At 40.0% G+C, this 20,859-nt stretch overlaps 2 pseudogenes; both read right to left on the bottom strand.

The window, feature by feature from the left end:
- Positions 1 to 729: 729 nt before the first annotated feature.
- LOC143665190 (isoaspartyl peptidase/L-asparaginase pseudogene) lies at positions 730 to 3,261 on the bottom strand (annotated as a pseudogene).
- Positions 3,262 to 3,382: 121 nt separating this feature from the next.
- The window catches only part of LOC143665189 (RNA-binding protein EWS-like), a 44,208-nt pseudogene continuing 26,731 nt past the window's right edge, over positions 3,383 to 20,859 (bottom strand).

The raw sequence follows: 20,859 nt of genomic DNA, 5'->3' as shown, positions 1-20,859 counted from the left end.
GCTCCCTTAAAGGATTTTCATTATTTTACCTGATAATTATCACGATAATTTTCCCTGACTCAAAATGAACACATGACATTGGGAAGGTCATTTGGACTTCTCCATTAGCAATTCTGCTGCTACTCCCGTCTTACTTTCAGAAACTTCCGTTGGATTATTTCCTTCCCACCTTGTGCCCTTCCCTGGGTCCTGTTGGAAAGTCTGCAACCAAGAGACCCCTGGGAGCACGGGTCTCCTCTGGATGCCTGAGCCTTTCAAGCCCACAGACTCTGTCATTGCTCTGGGTTTCCAGATTCCAAAAAGGTACCCCCTGAACCAAGGCAGTTTCTGTCATGTCAAGATTGTATCATTTCTTCTCTCTGATCCTACACAATGAGGACTGTTCAGGAGAAAGGCTCACTTACTTTATGATAAAAGAATTTATCATATTCAGTGGTCTTATTTTTTATCTCAATACCAGCATCTGTCTTACCACATCGAAACCCATTCCTCAATCAATCATTCAGATATTCACTGACAAGGCAACAAAATGAGTGACAGATGGCATATTTTTTCTGTTTCTAGATCTAATTGACGAAGTTATTCTCCACACCAGGAAACTGCACTTTCTCTCCACGCCAACATCTAGAATACGATCTCCCATGGGCTTAGGGCAGGTTGGTGGTGGTAGTTTCGTCACCATCAGTTCCAGAGTGCCATCCTTCGCAGCTGCCAGGGCCATGCCAAGGTTCAGTTTTCTGCCCAGTTTCTTGTTTTGTTCACTAAGTTGACACCACCTAAACCTTTAAGTCTTGATTTCATACTGCCCAATAACAGATAGCAGTCACTTCTAATGTCTTTCCTTGTTCGGTGGGGAAAAGTATGAGTCTGCCCAGATTCACTCTCAGGATGCTTTCTCCATACCCTGTGGTTGAAATGGTGCCAGCGAGACGCTCCACAAGCTGAACATGGTGAATCACCAACTGAGCCAACAATTTATTAATGATACCCCTGAGAGGTTGCAAACTACCTTTCCTTCACAGTCCAAGGAAACAGTATGCACGATTCTCAAGTTTTTTTTGACAGCCTGATTATTTAACACCTTTCTCAAGCTTCTCTTTTTCCAGGAACTCTTTGTTTCTCTCTGTTACTAGTTGCTCTGGTATTGCTCAGAGCATTCTCTGGCCTCCCCATGGCAGCTGCAAATTTGGCTGCACCTTGGTCAGTCAGAAAGATGCACAGCTTTGATGGGATTTACCATACAGGGGACTGCAGATACTGCCCCTGTGGACAGATGTTTTCCATTAATGGCACTAGCACCCATTTCAACTTCACCATTTACATGCACCCAGAACCACAACGTGCATTGAACCTGGAATCATTTTCAAGCGGGGTCCCAGCTCCTTCTCTCACATCAGTGTCGATATTTTTGAAGGCTCAGTGGTTGGTTAGAACCACGTGACTGGTGACCACTCCCTCTAGCCCAAGGGCAAGGCTGGCTTCCATTTATTTTTTGTAATAAATGTTAATTGAACACTCACTCTGTGCCAGCCACCATGCTAGTCCCTAGGAATGTATAGGGAAAAAGAAACGGTTCCATCTATGAAGTGGCTTTGCAGAAAAAGTAGATAAATTAATCAGAGTAAAAAAACAGTTAGGGAAGATGTAGACCTGGGGAGCTCCTCAAAAAGGTGGCAAATGAAAAGTCCCCTTCGGGGAATGGTGAGAACGGGAGAAAATTCAACCTCCCAAGTTGAATTCTTGATATTCTCATAAGTAGTGGGGACAACCAAAGCTATAGGCTGAGCCCCCAGTCTTGGGGTTTGTTCATATGAAACTTAACCCCACAAAGGATAAGTCAAGCCTACTTAAAATTAGGCCTAAGAGTCACCCCCAAGAAAACTTCTTTTGTTGCTCAGATGTGGTCTTTCTCTCCAGCCAACACAACAAGCAAACTCACCACCCTCCCCCTGTCTACGTGGGACATGACTCCCAGGGGTGTGGACCTTCCTGGCAACGTGGGACAGAAATCCTGGAATGAGCTGAGACTCAACATCAAGGGATTGAGGAAACCTCCTCAACCAAAAGGGGGAAGAGTAAAATGAGACAAAGTGTCAATGGCTGGGAGATTCCAAACAGAGTCAAGATGTTATCCTAGAAGTTATTCTTACGCATTAAGTAGATATCACCTTGTTATTCAAGATGTAATGAAGAGACTAGAGGGAACTACCTGAAAATGTAGAGCTGTGTTCCAGTAGCCATGTTTCTTGATGATGATTGTATAATGATAAAGCTTTCACAACGTGACTGTGTGATTGTGAAAACCTTGTGTCTGATGCTACTTTTGTCTACCTTGTCAACAGATGAGTAGAACATATGGAATAAAAATAAATAATAGGGGGGAAGAAAAAAAAAAGAAGGTGGCAAATGAGAAGACGAAAAATGAAAACAGAGTGTAAGCCATTCAAAAATCTGGAACGTGTTCCTGACGGAGGAGGGAGTAATTGCAAAGGCCCTGAAGAAGAAGTGAGCTTGATATACCTGAGGAATAGCTAGAGATTCCAGATGGCAAGAAAGCAGTGAGCCAAGAAGCAACTAGGAATAGAAAGAATGGTCGGCATCACATGAAAACTTGAAGTCTTTGGTATGTTTTTTTCTAAATGTGATGGGAAGTCACTGGAGGATTTTGAACAGGGCAGGGAAGTGATATAATCTTATTCAGATTTTTCAAAAATCTCTCTCTGTCAAAAATAAATTGAAGGGATCTAATGAGGAACAAGGAAATCAATTAAGAAACTACCAGAGGCAGGAAAGGAGGGAAGGCCGATGTAAGATGGTGCATTTCTGGACTGGCCACAGCTCCACAGAGACACAACTTGTTACTTGGGATTCTTCTAGAGAGACTCTGCGCTTACTGCATTTAGGAACTGTCTTGTTGTGGGAGAGAAGGGGTGAGTAACTTATCTGCTAGGTCTTTCCTACCTCCTCTCTCTTATTGGCCAAAATTTGCCCCACCAGACTGCCCCAATCTAGATGGCGGAGTGAGAAACTCCAGGGTGCCATCACTCACAGCAGCTTTGAACAATTAGCAAAAACTGGGAGACACATCTTTCTCAAAGCTGCAGAAAACAGCTAAAGGACTATAGTCACAGGGTGAGAGCCAAATCAAGGAAAAGATAACTTGAAAATGGTAGGCTCTCAAGGCACCCTGGCTGGCCGCCAGCCCTCAGGCTCACAGGGACCTTGAGTTTCCGAATGGAGCAGAGTAACCCTTAGGCGCATACTGGGAACATGTCTGGCCCAGGCTGTCTGGTGGGGGCCTGAGGGACTCATCATCCCAGCACTTGCCCTGCATATAAAAGAAACCTCACAGACTCTCCTACAGATCACTGTGGGAAAGCATTTAGTTGTGCTGCCTGGGGTCAGACTGCTGGCTCTGGGACCTGCAGTGCAATGCCCAGGACTGTGAGGAAATGGTTTCCTGGACAAGAAGGGACATTCACTCATGTGTAAAGGGGGGAATTCTGAGGAGTACACACATTCTAGATAAGCCATACCTGTAGAAAGGACCTGGGAGGCTTCAACTCTCTGTCCTGGAGCGATTCTCCAAGGTCAATGTACGGATAAGCCAGGAAGAGCAGCACTGGCACAGGTCAACCTGCAAACTCTTGGAAAGGTGGGGTGTTGCTCCTCCCCCTCCTTCCTCTGCTTCTTCTTCTTCTTCTTTTTTTTTTTTTATCTCCTAGCATTCAAGGAAAGCTTGTCATAGCACTAGCTGAATTCAAGCTTAAGGAACAGCTGACTCAGAGTCAAAATTGCAGTGATAACACATTAAAATATAGAATGTCCAGGTTTTAACAAAAGGTTACAAACCATACAAAGTTGGCTCCACCCTGTACTTCAGAGCTCTGTCCCCCAGACCCTCCTAACAGCTGCTGGGGAAAGCCAGAACCCCTGGGAGTTGGTGGGTGTCTTGCCCCTAGGGCACCCTGAGGAATTTTTTATTGGGTGCCGGACAATGTGACTTTTATCCTGTTGGGTGCTGGATATTTTTGAGCCAGGTACTGCTTTAGGAGCTGGGGATCCAGTATTGAATAAAACAAAAATCCCTACCCTTGTGGAGCTCTCCTACTACTGTGGGGAATGGACAATAAACAGAGCATATAATTGAAAAAAAAAAAGAAAAGAAACTACCGGAGTATTCCTACTCCATGAGAAAGTAAAAAAAAAAATCATCTGTGGAGGGACTGGAAATATTCCCCTTGCTAATCTGGGCACTGTGCAGAGTTCTAATTTCCAACATGAAAAAAAAGTAGTGAGTTTGTTTGGCATGGGAAAGAAATTACTAAGGTTTTGAATCTGATTCAAGTCCTGAACAGTAACTACAAAAGAACAGCTTCTAGGCTGTGGCACCTCGTTTTCTTCCTCTGTCAGTTTCCCTATAATACACATTTGCTGTCTCTGAAAAAAAGCCAAGGTACAAATGTAAAGAGAGCAGTTCCACAGGCTGTAGGATTAGTCAGTTTTCCAAAGAGACTAAAATTTCATTTGCCACAATTTATTAGATGACTCTGAGCCACAAAAATCTATTGATGAGTGGTAGCCAATGATATGCTATTATAACAATAGAGATAATGTGATAACCATATCATAAAAGGGTTACCAATCCTCACAGTTATGTTTCTATCATCCCTCAATGCACTGGGCACATTAAAGGGCCGTGTTTCCACTCGCCAAGCAGAATTCTGGTGCTGGAGCTCCTCAGAGACACCTGCTGTAAGTGAAAGGTTATATCATGATGGTAAGTACTGCTTGGAGAGCAATTGCAGACACCCGCCAGCTGCCTATCCCTTCACTCGACTACATAACAGAGTGGTTCTAAAGCAAACTTAAAATTAAACCAGTTAGTTTTAAATTATTTAAATTCCCCAACCAAGCAAAATTGCAAATAGGCTGACTTATCCTGCTTAATTTTGAGACCATACTTTGGGGAACAAGTTAAAATGAGGCTACAATGAGGCTGCAGTGAGGTTTAGATATTAATATTCTACACTCTTCCCAGGGTATGTGTTACACAGTAGTACTTTCAGGATCTGTTTTTCCTTCTGAGGACCACAAAAGCCTGAAAAATATTTCTTTTTTTTTTTTGCTGGATGCTTGTACCTGTCCAGTCTTATTTCTCAATCCAGATAACTGAAGACAAGTATCCCTTTTCATTTTTTTTTGTATGCTGTATGGTGGGGTAACATTTCATTATTTCTCCATGTGTATTCCATTATTGCAGTACCATTTGTTAAATTTTTGTTTGTTTGTGCTTATGTGTTTGTTTTTTTGGGAAGTGCGTGGACTGGGAATCAAACCTGGGTCTCCCACATGGTAGGCGAGAATTCTACCACTGAATTACTCTTGCACCCCTGCCCCTTCCATGTTAAGTGAGTAGCAAGCCAATTTCTAATCACTTTTCCAGGGTCAATGTGGCCCCTCTCATTTCAAGAGTGAGAGAATATTGAGCCAGAAGCCCAGATTCATTGGCTGCTGCTCCTGTTCTGGGATAGCTAGCAGGCATGGACAATGGCATCTGCTTTAGCGTGCTAATGCTGACAGACCGCAATGTACCAAAAATGGTTGACTTTTATAGAAGGATTTATTAAGTTATAAATGTACACTTCTAAGGCCATAAAAATGTCCAAATTAAGGCATCTAGAGAAAGACACCTTGACTCAAGAGAGGCCAATGGCATCTGGAGCACCTCTGTCAGCAGGGAAGACACGTGGCTGGTGTCTGCCGGTCCTTTGGCTTCTGGTTTCAAACAGCTTCCCAGGGGGCATTTTCTTTCTGCATCTCCAAGCTTCTCTGTTTATTTGGGCTCTGAGCTGTTTCCCAATCCGGGAGCTCTCTTAAAGAGCCTAGTAAACTAATTAAGACCCACCTTGAAGGGCAGAAAGTCTCATCTCCATCTAATCAAAAGTTCTAATCCACATTGGGTGGGTCACATCTCCAAGGAAACAACCTAATCAAAGGTTCCGCCTTACAATATTGAATTAGGATTCTAGGAACATGGCTTTTCTGGGGGACATAACAATTTCAAACCAGCACAGCATCAAAATCTAGAATTCTACACCAGCCTTTGCACTCCTAGTGAATCTCCACAAAACCTTAAGGAGGTCTCAAATGCATAAGATAGAATATGCTATTGAGATAGAATCTATATAGCTCAGACCCTATGATTATATCCCCTCATTGCCACTCTTTCTCTATTTCCTTCTACACGTTTTGTGTAGGGAACCCACTGATGTAGAAAGTGAACATTGCTAATGCTCTCGGTCTTAAAGGGGCTATAATGGGAAATTGCTAAAGCTTCTCCACCCCCAGTTTTAGTTTGAAAAAAAAAAAAAAAAGAAAAGAAAGGTGGTTTTGAACTAGAGGATAGCGACTATTACTGCACAACAAATATCCACGTGCTTTCCGCATTCCCCAGCCTCTCTCACAGTTAGATCCGTGCCATGTGACTAACTCTGCAAATGGGATGAGAACAGAAGAAACATAAGTCACTTCTATGTCTGGCTGCTTAAAAACACCCTAACCTTACAACTCTTCCCCTGCCTCAGTGACGTAGGAGGCATTTGGTACATTGGTATTCATATAAGATGGTGGAAGACCACCAGATTGACACCAAACCAGGATGTAAAAGAGAAATATCTATCTTTATTGTATGAAACCCAGAGAGATTTTAGGGGTTTGTTTCTTGCAGCAGCCAGCATGATAATCCTGACAAATACAGATAATCTTCTGGCTACTCCACCGAACTGGTATTCAGGCAGCTGTGCTTTGGCCAATCTAACCATGACCTTGAAGTCCTGGAGGCAACTATCTTTATCATATTCAATCTTAAAGCTTGGACTAACGGGCAAGAAAATTCAGTTAAAGTTTTGTACAGAAATGCATTGTGTATTTCTATTTCTATGTATAAAGCAAAAATTTGAAAACTGTGAGACCCACCAAAGAGATATAAACCACATTTCAGGGATATTATGTGAGAGGCAATGCATACACAGATAAAGCAGTTAAATAAACAGTGATGCTTATAAAGAAATTCAAAATCCATCATATAGAAAATTCAAAAACTCATTTAATGTTGGTTGGAGTTATCTGAGAAATTTCAGGTATAGAGGTAGGACCTTAGAGGTTAGGCAAAAAGTTAACTAAGCAGAAAAAACAAACAAACAAAAACAGTGAGACAGAAGTTTACACAATGTAATTTCACTGAAGTAAAGCACAGCAGGGAAAATAAGCATCATGTATTTGGAAGAAAGTGGGGAGAAAACTTTGGCTAGAGGATATTGGGCATTTTAATTGGATGCAAAAGTTGGAGTAATATTTACAAGGGCCTTTTTGATTAAGAGCACTTTTTATATTCTCCTGCCAGTGATATGTGGACTTTAATAGGTAATAGTTAAAAGTACTGTATCAGAAATACACAACTATGTGATGACATCGTGAGCCATTAATTGTACACTGTGTATGGGCCACACATGTAAGAAGACTTCTCAATGCAAACATTAAAAAGTAAACCAAACAATAAAAAATGAGTAAAATACCCTATCAGAATTCCCAGGGTGGAGTCCATTCTTTTGTCATTTTACCAAGTTCTGGGTGGTTCTGATGAACACCAAAGTTTTAGACCCACTGCAGTGAGCAGTTGGAAATCACTAAAACTTTTTAATAAACACTTTGCTGTATGGGTAGCAGAAAACGATGAGGGCAAACAGACATTCCACAAAGGACTTTTTATCTCTGAGTTAACCCTGCTCAGAGAAATGGAATCATGCAACTGTAGAGACTTGAAAGAAATCAATATTAAATTCCAGCACCTGCTGCTGACATATGAGAGTTCACCTCCACGTGGTTATCATGCATTTTTATTCAAAATTACAAGTTTTTTTCCTAAATTGTTTATTGTTTTTCAATGCATAAACAAAAATATGAAAAAGTACAAGAAAACAAGTAACAATCACTTTAAATCTCACCACCCAGTCATAATCTTGGCATTTTGCAGAACATTACTTCAGAAATATGCATCTATTTGCATATACATCTAAGCATACATTTTATATAAATAAGATGATGCTATTGCACTCTTATCTATAGCTCACTTTTCCACTCAAAAATAGGTTGTGGAAATACTTCCAAAAATCTTTATTCATATCTACATCCAAATTTCCCATTGTTCAGATGTAATCTAATTATTTAACAAGACTTCAACTAATAGGCACTTGAGTGATTTGTGATTTTTTACTATTAAATACAACATCACCATTGTTATCCTAAGGATGACATCAACTCACACTTCTGCAGTCATTGTCCTAATGGTAAATTCTGAAATATATGCTAAGTAGATTAATAATTCGAACTCCTGGATCCAATGAACTGGATATTTTATGTATGGATAAATATTTTTTAAAAATACACCAGAAGTATGTAAGAATATGTATTTTCTCCTCATAATTGCCAATGGTAGGTTTTGTTGATCTCTTTTTATTTTGAAGATCTAAGTAATGAAAGAAAATATGTTTTATTTGCCATTTTATAATTTGATCTGCATCTTTTCTTATGTTAAATAATCATCTGTATTACCTGTTTATATACTTCGAGCATTTTAATTTATTTTTAAAATATTGTTTTCTTAAGGTTTTTTGTGCTTCTTTTGAGCTTTAGGGAAATTATACCCATGTCTTTGAACCAATAAGGATGTGATATTTTTCAAAAATATCTCTGTAAATCTAGTATTGCAAAAATAATATTATTTCATCAAATATAATATTAATTCATCAAATATAAAACACCTTTGATTTTTAAATGCACTGGTATTTTTGTAATACAAAAAGAAAAAAAAACCTTCCAATTAAAATATAACATTCCTAGATATAAAAATAAGAGCAAAATAAGCATCCAAGTAAGTAGAAAGCAGGAAATAATGAAGAATAAAAAGCAATAAGAAAATAAAATCAACTAACACCGACATGTATTTATTGGGAAGCTGCTGCCCATAGCTGCTGTGTTGACTGCAGGAGCTCAGCTGCCCATCAGCATAATGCTGAGAGTAACTGCTCTGATTGTAACTAGCCAGCTGTGTGGAGGAAGAGCTGGTGGGAGAATAGAATGGCGGTGCGGTGACTGGCTGCATGGGGTAGCTCCCCGGTACCTGAAGATCTCTGCAGTTACTCTCTCCGTATCCTTGGCTAGGCTGGTTGTAACCCCCTGTGCTGGACTAAGGTCCACTAGTCTCGCAGGCTTGCTGCCATCCCGCCATCTTGCAGGTGGAGTTGGCTGCTGGCTGCTCCCCATAGGTCAGGAAAGTAGGCTGAGTGCCGTGGGCAGGATGCGCTACATATGAGGCCTGGGTGGCAGTGACGATAGCAGTGGTGGTATCATAAGCACTGGTGCCATACCCCTGGACCCCTGGCTGGGAGCCTGATGGGCATCTGGAGTAGTATACCCAGTAGGAGGCTGTCAATAAGAAGTTGCATGGGTGGTCTGCCCCGTACGTCGCAGTGGTCTGAGCCTGGATGTAGCTGACATGAGTGGACTGTCCATCAGTTCCATAACTTTATTGCCATATGCCTGGATGGTCTGTGCGTATCTTTATGTGAGGTGGGCAGTGTAAGCACCATAGCCCTCCCTGCTGGGCTGCAGCTTGGCTGTGGGTATTGTAATCTGTGGATGCCACTTTCTCTCCTGCTGCTGGTTAATTTTTGTTGTTTATGTAGTGAAAATTTTCTTTGATAGATAGATAGATATAGATAGATAGATGATAGATAGATAGATAGATAGATAGATAGATAGATAGATAGACAGACAGACAGATACGCAGACACTGTCTGCAGAAATGACGTTTTATTCTTCCAAGTCGATTAAGGCTATTAACACGTTACTTGTTTGAAAACTGATGGAAGTCTGAATTAACCTTGCACAGGACTTTTTCGCCACAGAAATTATCTCACAATAGCCCAGTGAGGAAGTATATTTATTATTCCTATCGTACAAATTGGGAACCTAGGTTTCAGTGTAAGGCTGAACTGGGATTCCAACTTGAATTATCTGACTCAAAGTTGCTTGTCACCTCTTGTTCTCGCAAGCATTCAGAAGTAGAATAAAAACCATCTCATTAACTGTTTAGTCTAGGAAAGCAGGTAGATAGCACAAATCCTCTTTTAAGTAGAGTAGAGACAAAATTGAAAAAAAAAATTATTTAATTTATCAACTTGACTGAAATGACACAGAAAGCTAGTGATATTGAAAATAACCCGGTTTCTTTTTTAAATTATTAATTATAAAAATGAAAGGCTCTTGGAAAACACATTGGAAAGTAAGAATGAAGTAACATGCACCAACAGATAGTCTAAAAAGAATTATTTTTCCCTTAAAGAGATACTTATTTTTTCACCATTAATTCATAAAACAAACAAGCAAGTAAAATCACACCTTGCTTCATGCCTCAGATACATATCTTTGGGAATCTGAGTACAATTGTAGAAAACAGAAAAAAACTGATATTTGGCCTCTAAGCCAAACTTTTCAACATTAATTTCTCCATATGTAGCTCATTTAACTTCAAATTATTGAAATTATGTTCTTTTTCAGATGACTGTGGTGTAGTCAATAAATCAATATTTAATACATAGGCTGAGTTTACACCTCTCTTCCTAGGAAGTATTTTCCCTTGTTCAGTTTTTACCCTAGTGATCCCATTATCTCTAAACCTTACAGAATGAATTAGAGCAGATGGCACTTCCTCTTAGAACCTGTAGTTAGAAATGGATGCATTTCAGAGCCAAAGTTCTAGAAGGTGCAAAACAATTTTGAGCAAAGAAAACAAAGGCCTCATTTATACCGCACAGCTCCAATCAGTCAGGGTTCTCTAGGGAAACAGAACCAACAGGATAGATGTAGGCTAGAAATTCAGGCAGGATTTCTTATGTTACAATCTTGAGGCAGAATTTCTTCTCTGAGAAACCTCTTTTTTGTTTTGTTTTGTTTGCTCTTAAGGCCTTTAAGTGATTACCGAAATCAAAGATAATCTCCTTTACTTAAAGTCAACAGATAGTAATTGCTAATCACTTCTACAAAATACCTTTACAGCAACATCTAGGCTAGTGTGTGGTCAAACAACTGGACACCATGGCCTAGCCAAGTTGACCCACAGAGCTCATTAAAGACTTTGCGTCACTCTTTATTATCCCCAGGCTTTTTCATCTTCAATGCCTTCCTCTTTCTTGCAGCCATCCCCAATCCTTATAGACATTTTCAAATGTCTCTTCGTCCTAAGGGAGTCTTTCCTATATCCTGCATTTCGTTCCATCTCCAGTCTTATTGCAAAACTTCTAGAGAGAGCAGTGACATTTGATGCCTGCACATCTATGCCTTTCTCGCACTCACCATAATGTGAACTCCATTCCAACACTAACTTCTCATAAAGTCCCGAAGGACTTCTCTGTTAGCAAATATGGGAGCCTCTTCTGGTCCTCACTACTGCAGAATTTGAAGTACTTGATCACCTGCTGTGATTGCTCTGTCCTGGACTCTCAGCCTTATTCTCAAATTGTTATCCTCCTACTTCATTACTCTCTTCTTTTATTTCTTTTATCTGGTGGGGTTGAAATATGTGTCCCATAGGCTTCCATATCTGGCCCTCCTTTCTTTCTACTCACCTGGCTTTCATTCAGGGTTTTTCTGCAATCTCTTTACACTGATGATCCTCTACAATTTGTCTTCTCCTTTTCTGATCTTTGTGAGCTGGAGCCTGAATTTCTTTCCAAATGAGAGTTTGTCATCTCATCATCTCCGCTTGTATGTATCTTGGTCATCTTACAATCAGCATTCAAAAAACCAAACTCTTCTTTTCCCAAAAAGCTCTTCTTCCTATGTCTTGGGTCCTTCTTGAGTAAAGAACATCACTGTCTCCTGTTTATCCAAGACAAAGAATTTAGGTCATTTCTGTTTGCTTCCACCTAAGGTCCCCTCTTTACTGTTTAAACTATTTCTTGAATTCATTCTCTCTTCCGTCTTTTCTTTGACCCTGCCCTAGCTAATACTATCAATTGCTTCCTAACTCACTTCTCTACTTTCAATTTTTCCTAATCAATGCATCTATATAATTACCCATTTGCATTGAAGCCATTATCACTTACCAAATGACAAGGTGGAATTCAATGGGAAATCTCATCTCAGTTAAATTTTTTTCTATTTTAAATAAAATTTTTAAAAAACTATATTTAAGAGACTACATAAACCCTAATCTGCCTTTCACATGGCTTCCTGCCAGAGGAATATTCCTAAACTAAAAATATGATCCATTACTCCCTTGCTGTAAACTCCTCAAAGGCAGTATGTTATCTTTATTAACAAGGTAGAGAGAGCGAGCATCTTCCTGTCATCTGGTCTTTACTTATCATTCCAGTTTCACCTTCCACTCTCACTTCACTCCAGCTCTACTAATTTAGATTTAATTTCTAGTATTTACTGTGCTCTTTCCTAACTCTGGGCTTTGCCCGGAATGCTCTTTTCTGACTTCTGCCCCCATTTGCCCCTGGCTGGTGCCTATCTGTTCTTCATCATCAAGCTCTTCCTTCACATCTCTAGACCTCTGTCTCACATTCTCCCCAAAGTACGTCAATATTCTATCCTTTTGAACTTCTTTTAATCCTTTGAAATTGCTACCTCTTACCTGGGTATCTTGGATTATGCAATTCTCCTGAAAACTCTTCACCCAGTTAGCCTGACTTTTACTCAACCTTCAAAACTCAGTTCAGATATCATTTCTTCTATCCCTAAGTCATCCTCTGCACCTGGATCAGAGCACATTTTACCACCATGAAAGCATGTTAGTTCTTTTGAATTTTTTCTTTTACATGGACAGGCACCAGGAATCAAACCCAGGTCACCGGCATGGCAGGCGAGAATTCTGCCACTGAACCACCATTGCACCACCCTCTTTTGTTTGTTTTTAATCCATCTTCCTATTTGATTTTGAGTGCAGCATATTAATTAGAGTAATCCTAGCTATTGTAGGAGATAAACTCATACATCCAAGTAGATAACACAATATTTCTTATCCATATGACGCTCAAACAGATGTTCCTAATTGTGGCTCTACCCCAAGCATGAATCTGAGTCCCAAGTTCCACCTTGTGGCTCAGCCAGTTTCAACACATGGTTAACTTGAAGAAGGGGAAGGAAGTTTGAGGGCCAGGGTTGCTAGTGTCACACCTTACCCCTACTCAGATGCCTTTGGCCTTGGGCATATGGGCACACCTGGTTATAAGAGGGATTTAGCTGTGCACCTAAGAAGAAAAAATGGTGTTGGTGAACAGTCATTCAGTCTCTGCTGCCTTGGCACTGTTTTTTTATTTCTATCACCAATGCCTACCACAGGCCTGACCCATAGCTGTTGAATGCTTGAGTGAATGAAAGATAACAGATCTAACAATTCTCAGCACTGAGCAGGCTAGAACAATAACCCATAAAATAAAGGTCCATGTTCTCTGAACCTGGAGAGATTCAGAGAACAGGAGGGATTATTAAGAGATTGGAAATTAATTCTCTGTAGAATGGTTTAAAGTTCTGGATTGTTCTTCATGGGGTAGAATAGCCTCTGGAAAAAATTAATCATGGTCTTAGAAGATGTAGAAGTCTGATGAGGAGCCTTCAATTTAATATCTGAATTGACAAAAGCATTATAGGCAAGGGAAATCTTTAGTAAGTTAGCCTCTGCTAATGCCCACATGCACACACACACACACACACACACTTTGCTTATAGTGTAAAAATCAAATATTTCAAGTGCAACCACATCTTTGCTTTGGTTTTAGTGTAAAATCAATGATATCAACTACAACCACTGACCAGAGAAAAACCTCAATAAGAAAATTTATTGAACTATTTCTACTGATACTCATCCATAATTTATTTTAAATTAGAGCTTTAAAAAAGGTCAGCCCATTGTGTTTTACAAAACTTAGAAGTATATCTCAAAGAACAGTGTTACTCAGGTAAATCAAGGAATGCCATTGAATACTAATATCTTTTCAATCTAACTCTTAGATATTTCTTTAATATTACAGGAGAGTGATAAATGTTTGGAAAGGAAACAGAGAAAATAAACTCTTTATCTGTGCATTAAAAGAAAGGCTAAAAGCAAACTTGTAAGAGGCCAATGTTACTCTTAAATTATATTTTTTTATTTAAAGAAATTGTTACCTTTAAAATTGTTACCTTACACTAGAGTAATGGGTGGACCAAAAGAGTGAGTAGAGAGAATATACTATCAATTCTAGCCTCATGTATATAGATAGATAGATAGATAGATAGATAGATAGATAGATAGATAATTTATTCACTCATTCAGACAATACATTTTTTATGTACACATGGAAGATACCATGCTCAATACAGGGAATGTTGTAGAGAACAGAAAGATAAAGTCCCTACCTTCACAGAGCCTATATTTGTAGGGAAGATACATATGAAACAACTTAAATGAAAATCATTCACAAAACTTGAATTGTGATAAATGCTGGGAGAAGATATACAGAAAAGTATGGATGACTATAATTAAAAGAAATGCCTTAATTTGGGGTGGGGCAGGGATAAAGGCATCTTCTCTTTCCAAGAAACAATAGTTTCTAGCAATTAAAATGGCAGCTTCAATAGAAATCTGATTTCCCATCCTGTTAATCATCTCACAGTCATCAGAGAGTCTTCATAAACACTAACTGTAGTAAACGACAGACCATTTTCCCTCCTTCTTTCATTGAAGACTTCATAGCACTGTAGAATTTATGAGTTTGAAAGTACTGTGGAGATTGCGTGGTCCAGGGGTTTCCAGGATGCCCAGCAAAGCCCCAGGAGTTCATGGACATGTCCAGGGGTGAAGGTGGAGAGGAGGGGGCCAGTCGGAAGAGGCGCAGGTGGCAGTGTATTCTGGTCTTGTCAGCCCACCCCCAGCCCACCTGATCTGGGCAGTCTGCTCTCTTGTAATATGCATATCGTGGCTTTGTTTGAAGAAAGGATTTCATATTTTATAAAGGTGAGAAAATTTACCTTCAGACTTATTCTGACCTATTCAAACTCATATGGCTAGCCAGTGAGCACCAGAGCTGGAGCGAGGTTCCTCGGCCAGTTCATAGTAAGCTGCATCTTTCCCATTCTCACACGAATGCAGGTAGCGGAACACACCGAAGGTCTTTTTTAAGGCAAATATGTTGCCTGCCTTGATCAGGTGCATTTAAATCAATTGTGCCCCACTGCTTCATAAAAACTACCCGAGCCTAAATTGCAGCATTTTTAGCTCAGACCTGACAACATATTGAAGATTTTTTATGATATGAAGACATGACTCTTATGTATGGCTTATTCTATATCAATTTAGTGACTAAGCTAGACCTTTATTCCTCATCTGTAATTCTTTCTCTCTCAGTTCAATGAAAATCATCTAACTTTAAAATCTAGCTGGTATGACTGAAGCGGATCAAACGAGAGAAGTGTTTCATCAAGTAAAACATTACATAAAGTTAAATTTCACAGAGAGTAATAAGCTTTATTATTTGTTACATATAAAAGCTGTCAAGCCAGGAGAAAGCTTCTTAAAATTCAGTGAATTTAATGAATGGGCTGTTTCTAAAAACGTATTTATATTTTCATGCCCTCCATGTTGTTTTTTAATATATGCCAGTCCCTGTCTTATATGTGTCCAAGTGGCTCTGGCAATTTCCCTTTCCTCCTCTTTTCTCCTTCCTGGCCTCTCGTCTTCAAGGTAAAGATGGTCAAGAGTTGGAGAGAGAAAAAAATGGGAAAGGAATTCCTCTTTCCAAGCAGGAAAGGAGGGAGTTAAAAATAGAAAATCAAGAGGATGGAGAGGATCAATGAGTTTAATTCTAACTGGAGCCCAAGTGTCCCTGATGTTCAAGGGGTTAAGTGGAAGCCAAAAGAAAGCAATTTTGTTTTCAACTAAATTCGTCTTTCGGTAGATCTTCAAAATCTTCAACAGTGGAAATATCCTCTGGAGCTGCTTTCATAAAGGTTCCTCTTATGAAGACTGGCTCTTATCCATTTTTGAGAAACATGCTCACAGACAGGGATTGCCCAACTGATTTTAGTAGACGAGAAAGCACATAGCGCAGCAGAGAATATGCCAACCAGTGTACACCCTACCCACATCTCATGCATAAGCTCATCCACAAAACAATGCTACATAGTTACTTGTTATTATATATCCTCCAAAGAGCTCAAGGCATTCTTCATAAAAACTTAGAGGCAAACAATGTTGTTCATTTTCTTCCTGCTGACAGGGTGAAAATTACCTGCATGAGGATTAGCCATATAGATAGACAGAGTAGACAACTGCCCACAATGAGCAATTTGAGAGAACCACAAGGTCCTGCCTGTTGGAAAATATTTTTTCCCTTTGATTTATCAGAACATAGTCTTCCCTGGATGCCTGGCTTCCATCCCCACCATTACTCACCAATAAGTGGGACGCTAAGTAGAGGCTTTATCTCCATAAAGTCACCGTTGAAGAGTACACTTAGGTGATCTGTAGGAGCTGGGCTTTCCCATCTGCACAACAAAGCACGTTACACACTGATGTGGAGTCTTTTACCTGGACTGTCAGCTTAGAAAGCAAACACTAGGTTTTTGATGGCATGTGGCACAGAATGGCAAGTTTTTAAGGAGAGTTGGGGCATGATCTATTTCCCAGAGTCAGAAGAACTTGGGACCCAGCAGAGGGCACCCTAGGAAACCAGCACAAGGAGACAGATACAGAATGGTTTGTGAAGGGGAAGGGATAGATTTACTGAACCTAACCATATTCTCCATTGTCACTTTTCCTAAGCCGGCCCTGGCCACCACAAAGCACACTGAGCAATATCAAGGTTAACAGATCATGAGTAGAGTACACAGGAGGCAGTAAATTGCTTCTGAATTCTATAAAATGCCGAAATAATAGTGGTCCTCCTGTTTGTCGTGGCGTCACCACCACTGCCCCCACGTGCCATGTACTACTTCCCGATTGCCTCTTGCAAGAGCATCATTTCACCCCTCTGGTATATAATTTGAAGCTGCTGACAGCCAGGGAAAACACAGGGAAGAATTAGAAATACACAGAGGAGAGAGTCAGATTCATAGGCACAGTCATGGAAATAGAAGGGTACCTTAAATAACATCCTTACTGATTGTTCCATAAGTTATATTGATGAAAAAAGAAACCAAATTCCTTTTCTCTCTATCACTAGTTCGCTCATATACCTGCAAGTTCTTTATAGAAATTGAAAGATGGGGCCAGATCAATAACTTCTTACAGAGCCCCCAGGACACCTTTACCATAGAACTCGCTGAATTGTTCCTGAGGGAAAGTATGGAGTTCATTTTTGGTTCAATAAGATGACCCCAAAATATAGTTGAAATTGTCTTTACAGTACGCCAAAGAGTAGGAAATGAGCCTTGAAAAATTATTTAAAAGTTAATAATCAAACCTTTCCTTTCATGGAGAGCAAAACGCAAGTATCCAAAATACCTTAATACGGGCAATAATGTTTTTCTCTCCAGCCCCTCCTCGCTGAAAAAAAAAGCATGAAAATATTTTTTCTCTTAAAACGATCCTATCTTGTGGCATTAAAGTAAATTAAGCGTTGACGAGAACCTAGGATGCAGCGATGGTTCGCGTGTGGAACGTCCTCGCTGTCACCCCCATTTCCGCTGCTGTCCACCTCCCCCTGCTCTGCAGGAAGTTCGCGGTGAGCGCAGAGCCTCAGCGGGTGGATTTGGAGATGCCCAATAAGTATTGGTTGAATAAGTAAACATGCACTAGTCAGATGGCTGGAACTGGCTGCGCAATCTATGTGCTTATGGGCAATAGGTGTAAGTGACATTGAGGGAAAAATTCTGGAACCTACCAGTGGTCAGATGGCAGAAGCTATCTGTCCGCTGGGGCAGTGTACAAATGTACCTGTGCGTGGAAAGTAAGATGAGGAAGATCTGACCACGGAGCTGGTGGCAGGGGAGATGACAGTCATTGAGGAGAAATCCAAACGAACGTGGTAGAATATCAGATTATCATGACTGGTAACTAATTATTTCTAGAAGTGGAAACTTCCAGAGCTAGTTAAGTCGGGGTGGAGTTTGGTTTCATTAGCTAAGCAAGCAACAGCAGCAACCCAGCAACAGATGTTTTGGTTCATTTTAAAGCTGAAGCTCAGGGAAGATAAGTCACTTATCCAATGCCACACAGATAATTTAATACCCAATCCTGATTTTTTTTTCTATTTTCCCCGCATGGGGAGGCAGTGGGAATTGAACCCGGGTCTCCGGCATGGCAGGCAGGAATTCTGCCACTGAGCCACCAGTGCACCATCCTCAATCCTGATTTTTAAATAAAGCTTGCCTAAATCCAAAGCTAATTCTTCCTCTTTTTTTTTTTTTTAATGCTGTATGGCAGGGTCACATTTCATTAGTTTTCCATGTGAATATTCCATTACTGCAGACCCACTTGTTGGGTTTTTGTTTGTTTTTCTTGTTTGTTTGTTTTGGGGGAAGTGCGTGGAATCGAACCCAGGTCTCCTGCATGGCAGGCTAGAATTCTACCACTGAACTACCCTTGCATCTGCTCTTCCTCTTTTAAAGATTTTAGCCTGATACTCTAGAAACTCAGTTTGGGAACTGGTAAGACAGACAAATTTTGTGACTTGATTTTGAATTCTCCAGACTCCTCAGAGCATTGGGCTAAAGTTCTTTAAATCAGTCTTAAAGCAATTCCAGAGCTGCGGATGGATCTGAGACAACTGTAAAGGTTCTTAACATTGACTGTACATTAGAATACCTGTAGTGTTTTAAAGATACTGATGTCGGGTGGGTCACGGTGGCTCAGCAGGCAAGAATGCTTGCTTGCCATACCAGAGGACCCAGGTTCGATTCCCAGTGCCTGCCCATGGAGGAAAAAAAAAGATACTGATGCCTGGGCTCCACCATCAGAGATGATGATTTACTTGATCCAAGGTGCAGCCTGTGCTTTAGGATTTCTAAAAGGGGGACTTTCCCGTAATTCTAATGTGCAGTTAAATTGTGAGCTGCTGGCTCTGAGTAATAGTCAAGAGGCCCCAGCGGTCTGCAGAGGAGAGTTACAGCGGCTCTCCTGCCACTGTATGCTGATGTGATAGGAAAAATACTGGAAGACTCATGACCCTATATCTTTTTGTTGTTGTTGTTTTTGGACAAGTGGACCATAACCTTCTCTTTGTTTTTCCAGTTGAAACTATTAGAAAATATGCCAAAAGTAAACAGGTGTGCAGTTAACCTTACAAATCAAATGATTCCACGCGTTTTAGATTCTAAGAGCTATTTGCGTGTGACCGAAGGCAAGGTTTCAGAACTGGATCTCCCAAAGTGCTCATTACCATTCTATGCTTGGTTAAAACTCTTGCATCACCCCACAATGGAATGTGACCCAAGTCAAGAAGAAAACAAAAACACTCCCCTTGCTTTCATGACTAGTAATGGGGTTGGAGAGGGGGTGATGTGTCTCAAACAACTTGTACTTTTCCCAACCTACTTGAAACCTGATTCGTGTTGTAGTTACTAACCCTGTTGTCCCCAAATGATATAGTAGATGTGTATTTTATAATTGGATAAATTCTAGCTGTATAATCTGCTTGGATTAAATCCAAATCTTGGAAGTTGTTTATTATTTAGGGTGCATACTTGATGAGCAAGCACAACATAACCTACAACTTCGATATCAGAATTTGTGCCCACAGCTCCCAATCAGGAAGCAATCGATTACAAATTAAGTGCACATTTGGCTAGCATAACTATATATCCTGATTTGTCAGGGATAATCCTGGTTTATCCCTGTTGCTCCAGCATAATTGTTGAGATCACCCTCTCTCACACTCAAGAGTGTCTTGGTTTCAGTGACAAATTATCTGGCCAGACTATATATCACCCACTCAGCCTGCTTTCTCCTCTACAACTTCTATAGATAAAGCTCACGATTGGAATGCTGTCCTATTCAATTTACAGCACTCCTCAAGAGTCATTCAGAAAAATAAAGCCATTGAAATATCAATCAGTTGAACGACATTTTTTCTTTCAAAACAAAAAAAAAGATTTTTAAAATGGTTTCCTGAATAACCCAATAAAGATAGAATAACCCAGTAAACAGAAAATAAAAAGCCCTGTACTTAAGGGCTAAAAATCTGAGTTCCATAGCTGTTTCTGTAAGTAACTAACGATGTTACCTTGGAATAGAAGTTTATTCTTTCTGATCCAAGTTTCCTCCTAAGCAAAAAGAATGGGTTGAACTAAGCAGGTTCTGAGAACTTTCTGGCTACAGTTCTATGACTCAGACTGCACCTTTCTCTAAGCATATTATTTAACAATTTTTTGTGTATTCCACATTTAAAATGACACTAAGTTTATAGGCATTAATGCCAAATCTGTTTAATTCATTTTATTCAGCATCTTTTTTAGCATTATCAATCACCTATATATGTCATAACTAAATATTTTGAAGAGAATCTTGATTCAACAAATATTTTAAAAATATTTACCATCTGTAAAACTCTGTGATAAGCACATGGATAGTCTTAGTCGACTTTTTACAATTAAATTTCAGTTGTTTGGCCTCTGTTAGCTAAAAATTGATAATAAATCTTTCAAAGCACTAAGAAATGGTAGGCCCATTTTGAAAAATAATTAGAGAACTTTTTCTAGGCACAAAACCATGTCACTTTTTAAAAATCACATATGGGGCCATGTGCCAGTGGCTCAGCAGGCAGAATTTTCACCTGCCATCCTGAAGACCTGGGTTCAATTCCTGGTGCCTGC

Source organism: Tamandua tetradactyla, chromosome 21, assembly GCF_023851605.1.
Source record: "Tamandua tetradactyla isolate mTamTet1 chromosome 21, mTamTet1.pri, whole genome shotgun sequence".
NCBI classification, from domain to species: Eukaryota; Metazoa; Chordata; class Mammalia; order Pilosa; family Myrmecophagidae; genus Tamandua; species Tamandua tetradactyla.
The sequence above is the reverse complement of the archived record's forward strand: the minus strand, read 5'-3'. Positions and strand labels throughout refer to the sequence as shown.